Here is a 16721-nt window from a genome sequence, read left to right as displayed (position 1 = left end):
GAGACTATCTTTTCCCCAGTGAGTATTCTTGGCTCCCTTGTCAAATACTAGTTGGCCATATATGCATAGGTTTATTTCTGGGTTCCCGGTTCTATTCCATTTAACTATGTGTCTGTTTCTATGCCAGTACCATATTGATTTCTATACCTTTGAAATATAGCTTGAAATCAGGAAGTGTGATGCTTCCAGCTTTGTTCTTTTTCTGTGGACTTCTTTTGCCATTTAGGGTCTTTTTTGGTTCCATTCAAATTTTAGGATTTTTTTTTTTCTATTTCTGTAAAACATGACATTGGAATCTTGGTAGAGATTGCATTGAATCTATATGCAATCTATATAGCTTTGGGTAGCATGGAGATTTTAACAATATTCGTTCTTCCAAACTGTGAGTATGAGATGTTTTTCTATTTATTTGTATTTTCTTCTGTTTCATTCAGCAGTGAATTATACTTTTCAGCGTACAGACATTTCACCTTCTTGGTTAAATTTATTCCTAAGTATTTTATTTTATTTTTATTTTTTCACATCTATTCATTTTTGAGAGACAAAGAGAGACAGAGTACAAGCAGGGGTGGGTGGGGCAGATAGAGAGGGAGACACAGAATCTGAAGCAGGCTCTGGGCTCCGAGCTGTCAGCACAGAGCCATGGGGCTCAAACTCATGAACCATGAGATCATGACCTGAGCCAAAGTTAGAGGCTTAACCAACAAAGCCACTCAGGTGCCCCAGTATTTGATTGTTTTTGATACTATTTAATAGGGATTGTTTTCTTTATTTCTTTTTCAGATAGTTTGTTGTTAGTACATAGAAATGTAACTGATTTTTGTATGTTGATTTTGTACCCTGTAACTTTCTGACTTTATTACTTCTAGCAGTTTTTTGATGGAGTATTTAGTATTTTCTATTTATAAGACCATATCATCTGCAAAGATAATTTTACTTCTTCTTTTCTGATTCAGATGCCTTTTATTTCTTTTACTTGATTGATTTCTCTGGCTAGAACTTCCAGCACTATGTTGACTATGTGAGAGTGGGCACCGTTGTCATATTCCTGATCTTAGAGGAAAAGTTTTCAAGAAATTTTATCATGAATGAATGTTGAATTTTTGTCAAGTTCTTTTTCTGCATCTACTGAAATGATCATATGATTTTACATTTCATTCTATTAATTTGGTGTATCACATTTATTGATGTGCATATGTTGAACAATCTTTGCATCCCAGGGTGAGTCCAACTTGATCACGGTGTGTAATGCTTTTAATGTGCTGTTGAATTTGGTTTGCTAGTATTTTGTTGAGAATTTTTGCATCTACATTCATCAAAAATATTGGCCTGCAGTTTTCTTTTCTTTTTAAATTTCTTTTAATGTTTATTTATTTTTGAGAGACAGAGAGAGACAGAGCACGAGCTGGGGAGGGGCAGAGAGAGAGGGAGAGAGAATACCAAGAATACCAAATTCTACTTGGGGCTGGAACTCACAAACTGTGAGATCATGACAAGAGCTGAAATCAAGAGCCGCTTAATCAACTGAGCCACCCAGGTGCCCCACATATTTTTCTTTCATCATTCATCCCCATCAATATCTGTTTTCTAAAGTGAATTTGATTTTCATATTCAAAAAATTCAAATCATTATTATACTAGAAATTTGATTAGGGACCAGAACTCGGTCACTTTATTAAATATAAATATGAACTTTGAATATGGATTCTTAGCATCAATATAAGAGAAATAACAATTTTTGTCATTTCCTAACTTTAAAGCTCTATATAAGAACACCTCCTCACGCCCATGCACACCAGTTAACTAAACCATAAGTTTTAGTGTCATTCTTGGGTGCCTGCTAAATCTGATAACTCATCAAGTGCTTTCTTTTCATTCCTCTCCCTCTTCTCCTCCCTCGCTTAGAATGCTTCAGCAGATTCCTACTGGTTTCTCCATGCCCAGTCCTGCTCTGTTCTAATCCGTCTGTGTACTGTTGCCAGAAAGATGCTTTCTACAAACCTGATCCTGTAACTGTCTGACTCACCACTGGTCTAGTGGCTTCCCAATATCTTCAGAGTGTGGACCACATATCATTTGTTTTTACTGATGTTTTCCACCTCATACTCCACCATATCAAACTCTGCGCAGGTTTCCAACTACGGCGTGTGCTCCTTTACTTCTGAGACTTTGCATAGGCTTTGCCCTCTCACCTGGCTAATTCCCAGTGTACCTGCAGGTCTAAGTTTTGACACCAGTTTAATCAGGAACTTCACTCTGACTGCCCGAAGAGGAGCTAATTGCCCTGTTTACTGACAGATGTGCTTCCCTAACATCTGTTCTTCAATGGACCTCGGCATTTATTTCTGTGTCTTGTGACTATCAGTTGATTTCTCTATCTCTTTAAACTGTAAGCACCTTGAAGGTTGGGATTGTGTCTTATTTGTTTAATCCTCAGTGTCTGGCACAAGATAGGTGCTCAAAAAATATTTTTTTTTTGGATGGAAGGATGGAAAGTCCTGACTTGTCAACTTTGCCCTCATATTTCTTCAGAAGAAGTGATAGGAATTTTTGTTTACTCTGATGTCAGCCTTTTTGAGCCTGCTGAGAAGTCAGATGAACAACTCAGGGCACTCTGACTAACAGAGATGATGGAAATAATTGCTTGTCCCCACTGATGGAGCCCATAAAGAAGCTGAGTAAATCATGGTTATGTTACTGGTATGGATGCCATGAAAATGGTCTAAGGACTCAGAAACTCTCTCAAAATTAAGACAAATTTCAATCTTGGCTGCTTGAAGTGTTTTCTGGCACATATATTTCTGAGCACCACACCTGGCAGGAAGACAGTATCACAAAATTGAACCTGATTGTGTTGGACAAATAAACTGTGCTTCTGGTAATTTAAGCACAAAAACTGCATTTATATTCTCATTCACTGAGGTACGTAGTGGTGACTAATAAAGAAATATCTGAGACAGGTGTGAGTCCAGGACAGGGTTAGGGCATTAAATCTGGCTGCTGAGTATGTGTCCATTGACTTTTTCAGTATCTGGCAAACTCTATTTTGAAAACAGATTTGATCTTTAAATGATGACTAGAAAAATCTTTTTTTAATGTTTATTTATTTTTGAGAGACAGAGACAGAGGGAGGGAGGGGCAGAGAGAGAGGGAGACACAGAATATGAAGCAGGCTCCAGGCCCTGAGCGGTCAGCACTGAGCCTGATGTGGGGGCCCAAACCCACAAACTGTGAGATCAAGACCTGAGCCAAAGTCGGACGCTTTAACCGACTGAGCCACCCAGGTGCTCATGACCTGAAAAATCCCAGTGAAGTACAGGTTCCCTCCAGTTGCCCTACTCCAAAATAAGAGAGTAATTGTCCCTATCTTTAAGAAATTACAAACTATCCTCTGAAGAGGTAGGCTCCATAGGCTGGATAATTGTTTAATTGCCAGTTTTGACTTTGAAGTTACTGTGTCAGGAATTAAGTTCCCTTCTGAATACAAAAAAAAATCTGAATAAATAGAGGTTTAAACAAATTGGGGGCTTTATTTTTCTCATGTAATAAGTTCAGAAGTGGAAAATCCAGAGCTGGTAAAGTAGATCCAGAATGCCATTGGGACTGTTGTGGGTTAAATTGTGTCTCCCCCAAAAGATGCTGAAGTCCTACCTCCCCAGTACCTGTGAATGTGACCGTATTTAAAAATAGGGTCTTTGCAGTTGTAGTCAAGTTAAGAAGAGGTCATTAGGATTTGAAATGACTGGTTGTCCTAATGAGAAGAGGGAAATTTAGGTAGAGACACACAGAAAGATGGCCGTGTGAAGACAGAGGCAGGGATTGGAGTTAGGTTGCTACAAGCCAAGGAACACCTGGGGTGCACAGAGGCTAGAAAACCCAAGGGAGCATGGCCCCCCTGACAGCTTGATTGCAGATGTTTAGCCTCCAGAACAGTGAGAGAATAAATGTCTGTTGACCTAAGTTTGTTCAGTTTTGGTTCTCTGTTATTGCAACCCTAGGAAACGAATACACTTTTCTGCTCAGCTGTGTTTGTTGCCTTGGATTCACATGATGGTTGCTCCACCTCTAGTATCATGTGCAAGTTCCAGGCAGGAAGAAGAGAAAAGCCAAGGAGTGAAAGACACCTGCCAGTGGAGTCTACCACCTTTGAAAGAGCTTTACTGGAAGCCTCATGCAGCAACTTCTGCTTCCATTGGCAAGAGTACTCGAAGTGGCAGTGTATTAGCCGAACACAGCACGGGCATACATTATATCAGAGTTTTCTTAGCAAGGAGGAAGGGAAAATGGATATTGAGTGGACATTCATTGTGTTTAAAACAATACACCCCTTATTAAGTGAGAGGTTCGTAAATAATTTCAGGATAGGGTAAAAGCAAGAGCTCCTGAATTAAAAGATTCTCAAGTTCTTCTCTCTAAAAAATTTAAAATTGTGGAATCTAAAAGCAGAAGGCACATTAAAAGGCTGTCGAATCAAACTCTCTCACTTTGTATATGAAGAATAAGTCAGAGATATGTAAGCAGCATAGCCAGAGCTCACAAAGGTAGTTAGTAGCAGAACCCTTGATTCTCACATGTAAACTCTTCAATAACTGCTTCAATAACTAACACAACCATGCAGTTCATCTTTAGAAGGTAAGATCCTAATCATATCTTTATCAAGCTTAACGCTAATACTCTACTAAACACATGAAAAACACTGATCCAAATAGCTAAGTGTGACATCTACTCACTTTGTTTTTTTGTGTCTTATTTCAAAAGCTGAAGTAGAAAATGAAAGTTTCAGCCATAAATCACAGGGGCAGCAACTTAGATGATGACCAATATTTGGGTAAAAAACCCAAAACAAACAAAAAACCCTGATAGTTTTCATGTGACTCAGTCTATTCAACTTTGTTTATTCCATAATCAGATTCCTAAGCCAATAAATTAAAAATGTAAAAGGTCAGCTTATTTTAGACCCCCCCAAAAGGATGAGGAAAGAAATTTACTCACACCTTTCTGAAAAAGCTATTTGTGAAAGACTTGAAGTTTGGAGGCTACCATGGATTGCTATTTTGGATTAATATACGTCCTTGAAATTGGTCTCTGAGTGCTAGAAGTTTAAAAGACTTTATGATTAATGTACAAAAAGTGCACTGCAAAGTTAATGGAGCTATGTAGAATGGCATGAAATTTCATGTAAAATAAAATATATTCATCATTCAGATAAGATATGATATGCTCATTTCATTAATAAAAGTTACTCCCACAATACAGGCAGTGGTCATATAATGAAATCCAGCCTCCTCACCGAGAGCACAAGGATATTAACCTATCAGTTAGTTTGGGAAAATAGGCCACCTCCTAAATTAGAGATTAATAGTAGTCTACAGTTCCCTGCAATGTAAGCACTGTTTTTGAATTGAGCCGATGAAACTTGCATGGAAGAATTTGCTTCGAATGATATATGCTCTAATGCTCAGGGGTCCTATTCTCTGAGTCATTGTAATTTTGGCTTCTATTCTGCTGCATTAAGCATTGCCTCAGAATGAGGAGTCAGGAGACAACCTGAAGCTAGCAGATCAGAATAGGGAGTCACAAGGAGAAAATCAGCAGCAGCTTGTCCTGGGACAGATCTTCTATACAAGCTGCTGCTCCTTCTACCCACCTGCCAGGGCAGCTTAACATTTTTTATTGTATTTATTAATAGACAGTATCTTTCAATGGTTTGATTCTTGAAAGATACAACAGAGGAGGCAGGGAAGAATCTCCCTTATTCTTGCTCCCAGCCACCCCTTTCTTAAGACAACTAATGTTATCCATTTTTAATGTATTGACATAACATTATATTGATGTATTCACATATTTAATTTTGTATTCATTTACTCTTTATTATGTAAAATTTCTAGCATACATACAAGTAGAGAGAATAGTAAAATGAATAATAATCATCCATTTATGGTCATCTTTCATTTCTCTACCAGATTAAGATGAAGCAGATTCTAGACATCATGTTTTACCTATAAATATTTTAGTGTGTCTACCAAAAATAAGAGCTCATTAAGTAAAAGACAAGTACAATATCAATATCATATTCCCCCAATTAACAATAATTCCTTGATATTATCAAGCAACCAATCATCAAATAAATCAGTTTTTACATTTCCCTGATCATCTCATAATTTTTTTTCTTTTTTACACTTGGATCCAAAGTCTGCACATTGTATTTGATTGATAAATCTCTTAAGTATCCTTTATTTTTTATTTATTTTTTAAAATGAAAAAAAAATGTTTACTTATATATTTTGAGAGAGAGAGAGAGAGAACACAAGCAGGGAAGGAGCAGAGAGAGAGGGGGAGAGAGACTCCCAAGCAGGCTCTGAACTGTCAGTGCAGAGCCTAATGTGGGGCTCAATCCCACGAACCGTGAGATCAAGACCTGAGCTGAAATCAAGAGTTGGAAGCTTAACTGACTGAGCCACCCAAGTTCCCCTTAAGTATCTTTTAATTTATCTGTTCACCTTTCCTATTTTTTTCCCTTGCAATGTATTTATTGATCAATCTGCCTTTTTCATCCTGTGGCATTTCTCATATTCTGGATTTAGCTGATTGCATCTTTCCAGGGAATTTTGTAAATTTCAACTTTAAAGCAGTTTATTACCTGGGTTTTTTCATTTCTAGATTTAACTATTCAATATGTTCCATTTGCCTAGATGAAAACAATTAATTGGTAATAATGAAAAGTGAAGAGAATTTGACATTTGATATAAGTCAAAACTGGAGTTACCATTTCTTCTTTCTTTCCTTGCTTCTCTCCTTCCTTTTACACCCTACATCAGTCCATCTCAAACCCTACTGGACTTCCTTGCAAAATATATCCAGAGTCCAAATACTTCTCCTCACGTCCACTTCTACCATGCTGGCCCCAGTCACCAGGATCTCTCACCAAGACTATTACCATGGCTTCCTGGTATTTCTCCCTGTTTTTCTCTTTGTCCCCTTTACCTTTAGAACCAGAGTGATTCTGGGTCACTTGGAGGGCTCAGTCAGTTGAGCGGCTAACTCTTGGTTTCAGCTCAGATCATGATCTCACAGTTCATGGGTTCCAGCCCTGTGTTGGGCCCCATGCTGACAGTGTGGAACCTGCTTGGGATTCTCTGTCTCTGTCTCTCTCTGCCCCTCCCCCTCTCATGTGTGCGTGCGTGTGCTCTCTCTCTCTCTCTCTCCTCTCTCTCACTATAAATAAACATTAAAAAAAAATAGAAGCAGAGTGATCCTAATAAAACCCAAATCAGATCACATCACTCCTCTACTCAGAACTTTATAGGGCGCCTGGATGTCTCAGTTGGTTAAGCATCGACTTTGGCTCAGGTCATGATCTCACGGTCCGCTGTCCGTGAATTCTAGCCCCAAGTCAGGCTCTGTGCTGACAGCTCAGAGCCTGGAGCCTGCTTTGGATTCTGTGTCTCCCTCTCTCTGCCCCTCCCCTGCTTCTGCTCTGTCTCTCTCTCTCAAAATTAAATAAACGTTAAAAAAATTTCAAAAGGAAAAAAAAAAGAACATTCCAATGACTTCCTTGGACAAAAGCTGAAATCCTTACAACGGCCTACAAGTCTCTTCATGATCTTCCCCTTACATCCCTTGACTTTATCCACCAACCACACTCATCCTCTCTCCTTCTCCAGCCGTAACAGCCTCTTTGTTTTCCTTAAACACATCAGCCAAACTCCTATCCCACTCACTCTTTCCTTTGTCTGCAACACTCCTTCACCAGTTATCCCCATGACTTGCCCCTGCATGGCCATCAGCTCCTTGTTTAATTGTCCCCTTCTGGCTGAGGCCTCCCAAATCACCCTGTTTAAAAGTTTAGCCCCTGCTCCAAATCTTGCATTCTCCATCTTTCTTACTCTGTCTTGTTTTTCTTCATAGCACTTGACAACTTCCAAAGTACTATGTGATTTACTCATTTATTTTTCCTGTCTCCCTCCATTAGAATGGAATCTTCATGAGTGCAGAAATTTTTGTCCATTTGGTTCACTGCTGTCTCCTCAGTGCTCAGAACAATGTCCAATAAGCATTTGTTACATCAATAAATTTCAGATACTCAAGGAAACGTTCCTATTTTCCTTTGCATAAAACATTTATTCTAAATTATTCCTGTCTAGAGCATGCACAGTCCTTGAGAGCTGGCTAACTCTTGTGATCACTTTGCCCTTGTTTATTATCATTCCTTAGAAAGAAATCAAGTTGATGTATTAATTGGACACAGTGGGTAGTTGCTCTGGAAATTTGATCATGAAAGAGCTATGGATTGAATTATATCCCCCCAAACTTCATATGTTGAAATCCTAACCTACCTACAGTATCTCAGAATGTGACCTTATTTGAAAGAAGGATCATGGCAGAGGTAATTATTGAGACAAGGTCATACTGGAGTAGGGCGGCCCCTAATCCTATATCACTAGTGTCCTAATAAAAACTTCAGGGCTCCTGGGTGGCTCTGTTGGCTGGGGGGTCAGACTCTCTTGTTTTAAAAGGTTTTATTTATTTATTTTGAGAAGGAGAGAGAGTATGTGCAGAAGGGGAAGAGAGAGACGGAGGGAGGGAGAGACAGAGAGACAAACAGACAGACAATCTCAAACAGGCTCCATGCGTCGGTACAGAGCCCAACATGGGGCTTGAACTCATGAACCATGAGATCATGACCTAAGTAGAAATCAAAAGTCAGATTCTTAAAGCAACTGAGCCACCCAGGTGCCCCAGGCATCTGACTCTTGATTTTGGCTCAGGTTATGGTCTCTCAGGTTCATGAGATCAAGCCCTGTGTCAGGCTCCATGCTGACAGCATGGAGCTTACTTGGGAATCTCTCTTTCCCTCTCTCTCTGCCTACTCTCTCTGCCCTACCCTGCTCACATGTGTGCGCTCTCTCTCTCTCTCTCTCTCTCAAAATAAGTAAACTTTAGAAAAAAGAGGGGAGGGGGACACAGATAAACATACAGGGAGAATGCCATGTCAAGATGAAGGCAGAGATCTACAAGGGAAAGAATGCCAAAGATTGTTAGCAAACCACCAGAAGCTAGGAGAAGCATGGAATGGATTCTCCCTCAGAAGAAACCAATGCTGACGTCACTTTGATCTCAGACTTCTAGCCTCCACAGCTGTGGGACAATAACTTTCTGTTTAAACCACCTAGTTTAAGGTACATCATTACAGTAGCCCTGGAAAATTAATATGGGACTTATGGAACCATGGAATCTTTGTTTTTATTTGCAAGTAGTTCACATAATTGGTGCAGAGTAAGCACGCAACAAATATATGTTGAGTGAACAATGGGAATATGATGCCATGAGTCTGCTCTAAGGAGGGCAAGGAAGATGGGAAATAGAAAATTAGTACTAAAGAAAAACAAACAAGAGAGAGAATCATTACTAGATTGTAATTCCCACCAGGGCAGTGACCATATCACTAGCATAGAACTTCCTTCTCATACACATTTTGCTGGCTCAAAATGAATGTCAGGCAGAGCAGGTAGCTCTGTGCCAAACAAGTGATGCTAGGTGGAAGAGGTTAGGTGGGCTGGTCCTTCCTGATGCATTCGTGAAGCTTAACCAACTGTCTTCCTTTCACAGTCAGGAGTCTCAGTGCCAACAGACTGCCATGGTTCTGCATTGTTCTCAATTTCTCTTTATTCAGGTATATAGTATGTGGTCTTTAAGATATATTTTGGGGACTATTGGTCGTTACATATTTTTCAAATCTTTAATCAGGTGATCCAACATCTCTTCAAACTCAGATGTGTAATTCTGGTGTTAAATTACTATGTTGCATTTCTAAAAACTTCACTTTCTTAAAGGCTGATAGGAATACAAACCCATTCTTTATTCAGAAAGTTTGTTTGAAGCCACAGTAGGTATTCTTAATAGATTGCCTTTCTTGGTCAGTAATTTTACATCAGAGGAGAAAATAATGCTATTGTTATGGATTAAAATATCATGTTTTAAATGTCATTGCTACTAAATATCAAGGACGTGGAAAACAAAAGTAGTAGAGGCAAAGATGTAGGATAAAAGTAATGAGATCCAATACAATACTTTTGAATTGTGCTCGTTCATGGTAGTTCAGAATGGATGTAATTGTCTGCACAACTCAGGTAAGTTTTTTTTTCCCACCAGAAAGATTTTTGAAGATAAATCATGATTTTTTTTATCCCCTTAATTTTCAAAAGTCTCTATTATCTAGGTGGGGTTGACGAAAAGGGGCCACAAATTCCTTGATAATATATCCCTTGAGGGGTGTGATGTGATTGCCCTCCCCTTGACCCTGGCTAACCAGTGATGCTATGTCAATAGTGGGACTAGACATTATGAGCCTGGTCCTTTGGTACCTTCAGTTCTCATGTAAGAAATTTGATAGCTCTGAGGCTACCATACTATGGGAGGACCCAACATGGCCACAGGAAGAATCTGGGAGAAGGAGAGACAGTTCCCCCTTCCTATTTCTCCAGCCCCCAGTCATTTGAGTTATCCCAACTGAGGCCCCAGACACCATAGAACAGAGATGAGCTGTCCTTACCGTGTCCTGTCCAAATTCCTGACCCTCAGAAGAGTAAGACATAAAAATATTGTTGTTTAAAGCCACTAATGTTTGGAGTAGTTTGTTATACAGCAGTTGATAACTAGAGCATCAACTTTCATGTATAGATAGTTTCAGGTTATGTTTTATAACTTCCCACATATTCCAAAATTAGAATTTCTTCCCTAGTTATGTTATGCCTCCCAGCCCAGTATATACTGATTCATTTCTTGTCACTCAGTAATCAACTGTTCAAACTATTATGTCACTTATTTGAAGCAAAAGATGCCAATGCCCTATTTTGTACACTTTTTCCTTTTGACATGGCATGAACAATTAGGCTCACTAAATTATTTAAAAGAATGAGATTGTATCTCTGTTCGTGGATCTTTTCTTTAACTGATATCAGGAAAAAGTGGACTTCCTGATAGTACCAAAAGTGTTAAAAACATTGCTGTTGGCTTCCAAGGAGTAAAATATAATATGTGTTTTGATAACTATGATTAGTGACTGGACTTTCTACCCTTCTTTGTGTAGCTATCAGAAACTATACAACATGCCTCACAATTGTTTTGCACATTTGAATTTTCAACAAATACTATTTATCACCACCCCTCTCTTTTTTCTTTTTTGCCAAATGTCATATTTATACTTTTGGAAACCTAATGCCAGTTAAAAACCATAGTCTGGGGTGTTAGGTGGCTTAGTCGATTATGCCTCTGACTACAGCTCAGGTCATAATCTTGCAGTTCGTGAGTTTGAGCCCCACATCAGGCTCTGTGCTGACAGCTCAGAGCCTGGAGCCTGCTTCGAATTCTGTGTCTCCCTCTTTCTCTGCTCCTCCCCCACTCACACTCTGTCTCTCAAAAAGAAATAAAATGTTAAAACAAAGAAACAAACAAAAAAAACCCATAGTCTTTTGCTCACATGTATTTTAACCATTGGCAATGTGACCTTAGAAAAGCAACTGTTTTGGGGTCTAGCAGTTATTTTATTTTTAAACAGTTAAAGAGGGGCACCTGGGTGGCTCAGTCAGTTGAGCGTCCGACTTCAGCTCAGGTCATGATCTCACAGGTTGTGAGTTCAAGCCCCGTGTCGGGCTCTGTGCTGACAGCTCAGAACCTGAAGCCTGCTTCGGAATCTGTGTCACCCCCTTCTCTGCCCCCACCCCACTCATGTCCTCTCTCTCTCTCTCTCAATAATAAATTTTTAAAAAGTTTAAAAAATTAAAAAAAATACTCATTAAACAGTTAAAGAGAAATTAGAAGTACAGTATTTTATTGGTAAGGCATTTCCAAGGTTCCTCTAGCAATTTGCATTTAAACGGCTTCTATGAGAAGCTTCCACTGAAGGCAATTCATTTTCCTTTTAAAAGAGATGTATTTAGCACATGAAATTGAATTTACTTTTAAAATTCACTCTCTATCCCCAGAATTATGTCAGCCATATGGTAACAGTTGTTTAATGTGCCAACAAACTGGGGTGTTTGTTTGTATTTAGTATAAACAAATTACAAACATCCACAGGAACATGTGAAAAATATTCTCTTTAGATGAAGTCAATTATGCTTTGTATGCTTAAGGGTCCCTTTTATTAGATGAGTCTCTTATGCTTTGACAAAACAAAGCGGTGAGGAAATTCTGCGCAAGGAAAATGTTGATTTCAACTTGAAGGTAAATTAAGTGGAATACCAATTCCAAATTGGTAGAATACCAAATTACCCCGTGTCTCCTAAGATGATATAATGAAGCACTTACTTATACATGCACTTCATATCTCAGGAACAAAGGAGTTTATAGCTCTGATCTTCAACTGCATCTATTTTCAATCACAAAACCACTGCCAGCTTCAGCACAACTTAGAATAATGGGTGCCCAAGAGGAAGTTCAAGATCGGCATACTGGCTGAGCTATGAGGCAGACATAGGTCTTCGTAGCCTCCATGGGGCTTTGCATAGTGCTCTACTCAAATGCTGCTAAGCCATCAAAATTCATACTCAAAAATGACTCTGGGGCTTTTAGTAGGAATAGAAAGGGCTAAGTGGGAATTTACAGTAGTTCTTTAAGCTTCGTCAAATTTTATAAGATAAACGAAGTCAAGACGCCTGGGACACAGTGTGGTGGAAAATGTGTCAGGCTTTTAGTACAGAGGTCCGCTTTTCACTCACTTCATCCCTGATATGTTCAAAGAAAATTTATTGAGGTATTTCTTCTCAATCCGGAGATAAAACAATTGGCCTGAGTTCTTTCCTTTTAAATACCTCTTTGACCTGGAGGGAGACATTCTCGTCTACCTAGAGGTGCTATCAGAACTGCTCTCATTCTATGAAGTACATTTGGGTAGTACTATTTATATTAGTTCTCTGGAGCAAAGCATTATATATAGCTGGGAAGCCATCTACAAAGTGACACAGGAAATTTGATTTATGGTGGGGGCAGCTGATCTAAATCACTTTTTGTTTCTCAGCTTAAAGGCCCCCTCATAAAATCTATAAGCTTTTGACAAGTTCTTCAAATAGTCTTTTAGCCACCACATAAGTTAGTTCCTGCCTCTGTGCCTTGACTGATTGCTAGATGGTTATGTGGGTGGCTTCTGAGTTGCAATTGAAGGCTTTTATGTGGTTTTTTCTTTTTTCTTTTTCTTTTCTTTTCTTTTCTTTTTTTTTTTTTTTTTTTTTTTTTTTTAAGCTGATGGGCTGATTCAATTGCCTTGTCCTTACGGGTAGCATCTCAAATATGACCGGCTTTGATGAACACATTTTTAGTCATTTGAGAGAAATACTTAGTGAAAATTCCTTGTGATATAAATACAAATGCGTCTTCTTTTCCCAGCATGGAAACTTTTCTGCATCAGAAAACTGACAAGGATTTGGAAGAATTAGATTGTGTCTCATTGCAATGAATAAGAAGCCAACAAAAGCATCAACGCCCTTGCTGTGTTCAAGTCCCTAGAAGTTTTATGAATTAGAAGATGAAAGTAAAAAAGAAAAGAAATTTTGCTCGCATCTGTCATGTCACTTGACCATAAGTAAGCATATAGTTTATTAAAGAATGTAGTAGGCAATTTAGCCCTAGTTGCCAAATATTTATTGAGCACCTATTATCTTCCAGGCACTCTGTGAGGTTACAAAAATGAACAAAGCGTGCATTGCAGGTTGGGTTCTCTGGAGAGCAGAAACTGAGACGGAGTTATAAATACAAAATTTTTCACAAGAAAGTGACCCCTGTGAATTAGAAGTGGAAGAAGCAGGGTGAGCAGAGGAAATGATCAGAACAAGATCACCCGACAGTGTCTTGGGCCAGCCCAGCAGGAAGTTCTCCAGAGCAGATCGCCCTTTGGAGGAGACCTGTATTGTGTGCGAGGGGCTGGGCCCTTACACAGCTTACAAGGCTGCCTTGCTCAATTATCAGCTGGGGGCCAACTCAGGAAGAGCCTGACTTGTTCTACCACTGCCTTGCTCAATCACTGAATAGGATCTACTTCTAGGAGAGCATGAATGTGGCTTGAATGCTGACGTGAATCCTGAAGAAGCTAACAGCTGGAATCTGTCTGGTAACCACCCTCCTTTTCCTGGTTCCTTTCTTGGTTTTCCCCCTTTCCTGAAAGGGGAGCTGAGTAATACCTCTCCTTATCTTTTGTGGTCCACCACTTGTGCCACACAGATCTACTTCTCCATGACATTCAGAACTCCTCATGGGGTCCGGTGGACCTCACTTCCTGAGGGGACACTTATAGATAGGGAAGTTAGTGTGACAGAATAGAGCCCCCCCCCCCCCCGAAGGTGGTCTCAGTGCTACAACTCGTTCTCATCCCCTTTCGTTTTCCACTCTTCTGTCTAAATCCCTTTTACCCTTAGCTACCACCTGTGTTGGTCTTAGTCGTTTTTCTGAAAAGTCTAACTTCTTATTCTCCCATGCAGAATTTCTGCATGTTTCCATTCGTGTGGGCCCAAAGTGCTCAAACCGGGTCATGTGAGTGCCACGTATGTTCCTCCTTGTCTCTCTGGTGTATCGGGAAGACTTCTTCCTTGTGCTGTTCAGGGTCAATTACTTCTGACAGGCTAGTGACTGCTCTTCTTGCTTGCTGGTCCCTACAAACAAAGATCCCAAAGTGCTCACGGAGCAACTATAGCTTTTATTTTACTGAGACTATATGCTCCCTTGTGAGAGCATACCCTCTTTGGGAGCAAGGGCTTCTCATCTTGCAGAGCCCAGAGTTGTGAAGGCAGGAATCTACAGAATATCCCAGTAGATCACTGGGATTAATAGTTAGATGGGGCCAATTCTACTTCTGTCCTTTGGTTCCAGTCCATGTATTCTTCCTGATAGGAACACAATGCCATAGAAAGGTCTCTAATTCAATGAGTGTATTACTTCCTGGAGGATGCTATATCCTCACAAGGCATTACTTCTGGTTGGTGCTTTAGCTGCCCCGTCAGCAACCATTCATTACTCTCACAGGCCAGCAGCTTCTGGGTGATGTGGGTGAAGTAATATATGACATGACCACTAAATTCCATGGTCATGGACCCACTTTTCGCTCCTCTCCTGTGGTAAAATGGGTTCCCTTATTGAATGTTATGGGGAATTCCATATCTATAGATTAGGCGTTCTGTAAATTCCCAGATAGTAGTGCTTTACTGTGGGCAGGAAAAGCAAACCCACACCAGGAATAAATCTCTATTCTTATGAGAAGAAGCTGCTGTAACTTCCAAGAGGGAAGAATCCTAATGAAGTTAGTTTGCTACCAGTTGGTCTCTTTGAGGAACATTGCTGTATCAAGGGCTTAGCATTGGTCTCTGGTGTTCACAGGTTAGACATTGAAAGTAGCTAGAGTGGGCTTGGTTCGTGGGAGGCTATGCCTTTGGGCCCTTACAAAATCTCTGTTTTAACTGCCATGGCCACTTGGTATGTGTATTTTGCCAACACTGCAGCAGACACTGGAAAAAAAAAAACTAGCTAGTATAAACTGACCAACTTATTTTGCCCTCTTGGTTATTTTACATACTTCACAAGCAGTTCTATGTACTTACCCACTTATCTACCCCAGAATTCCTTACCTTGGAGAATGAATTCCAAGATTTTAATCTTTTTCCTTCCCGGTCCCTAACTAGCCAGACAAACCATTTTCCACTTTCATGAATCTGTATGTATTCCACCTCAGGTTATTTCTACTTTCATACAAAGTGAAATATGTATGCACCACCCAAATATGTGCACCACCCAATACTCTACCCACTAAGTAGAGTATTACTCAATAATACCTGCCTTTGCAATTGTCTCTCAAGGCCATATAGCTGCCATATAGGTTTCCATATACGGAACCAATCCTTCTGTAAATGAAGCGTGGTCATTTTCTTCCTCTTTCATTTGATCATATAGGACTTACTCTTTTCCCTGATACAACCAGAGTAAGCTGTCATGGATGACAGGTGGATCTAGGCTCCCTGCCCCTGCAGCTTGCTGTGTCCTCTGCACATGCTGATGATCAAGCTTGGATGTACAGTTCTAGTTTATGATGGATCGCTACTGGGCCCTCGTATCCTTACCATTTGGTAAGTTCAATAGGCTCCTGCTCATGTTTTATAGTTAGGGATGCATAATGACTTTGGTGTTCAATGCTCAAACATTCTAGCTCTCTACCACAGCTCAGTAGCACTCTAACTAAGAGCTATTTTTCAGAAAGTGTGTATGTAACTCTCCATTACAGATGGAATGATATTGCTTCAGGACCCTAGAGTCTGCACTGAGATTCTCCCATTTGGGCTTGTCATAAACTTACAGTAAATGTTATGCTTTTCTTCCTCTTTTTTCTGCAGTTAGAGATATTGGATACAGCAGTTTAGTTTTGCAGAATACCACAGAATGTCCTTGAGCATTGGACCCCCTAAACACTTTACTGAAGTGATAGCCCTCTCAATCTTTATAGGGTTTATTTCCATCCTCTGGAGCGTGTCTATCTTACCATGTCCTCCAGTGTACTAGTCACCTCTTAGCCATTATGCTCTATTGGCATGATAATCACTGATGTAATGAATAGATATGATGCTCTACAAGAGGTATAAATGGTTCGGATTACTTTGGATTATATTATGACTGAGGATGGGAGTGTTCACATAGTCTTGGGGCAAAACTATATATTGCTGTCCCATCTATATGAATGCAGTGTGT

The sequence above is a fragment of the Panthera pardus genome, unplaced genomic scaffold (assembly GCF_024362965.1).
Source record: "Panthera pardus isolate Hobbes unplaced genomic scaffold, ASM2436296v1 HiC_scaffold_13, whole genome shotgun sequence".
In the NCBI taxonomy this organism is placed as follows: domain Eukaryota; kingdom Metazoa; phylum Chordata; class Mammalia; order Carnivora; family Felidae; genus Panthera; species Panthera pardus.
Note: the sequence above shows the minus strand (reverse complement) of the source record.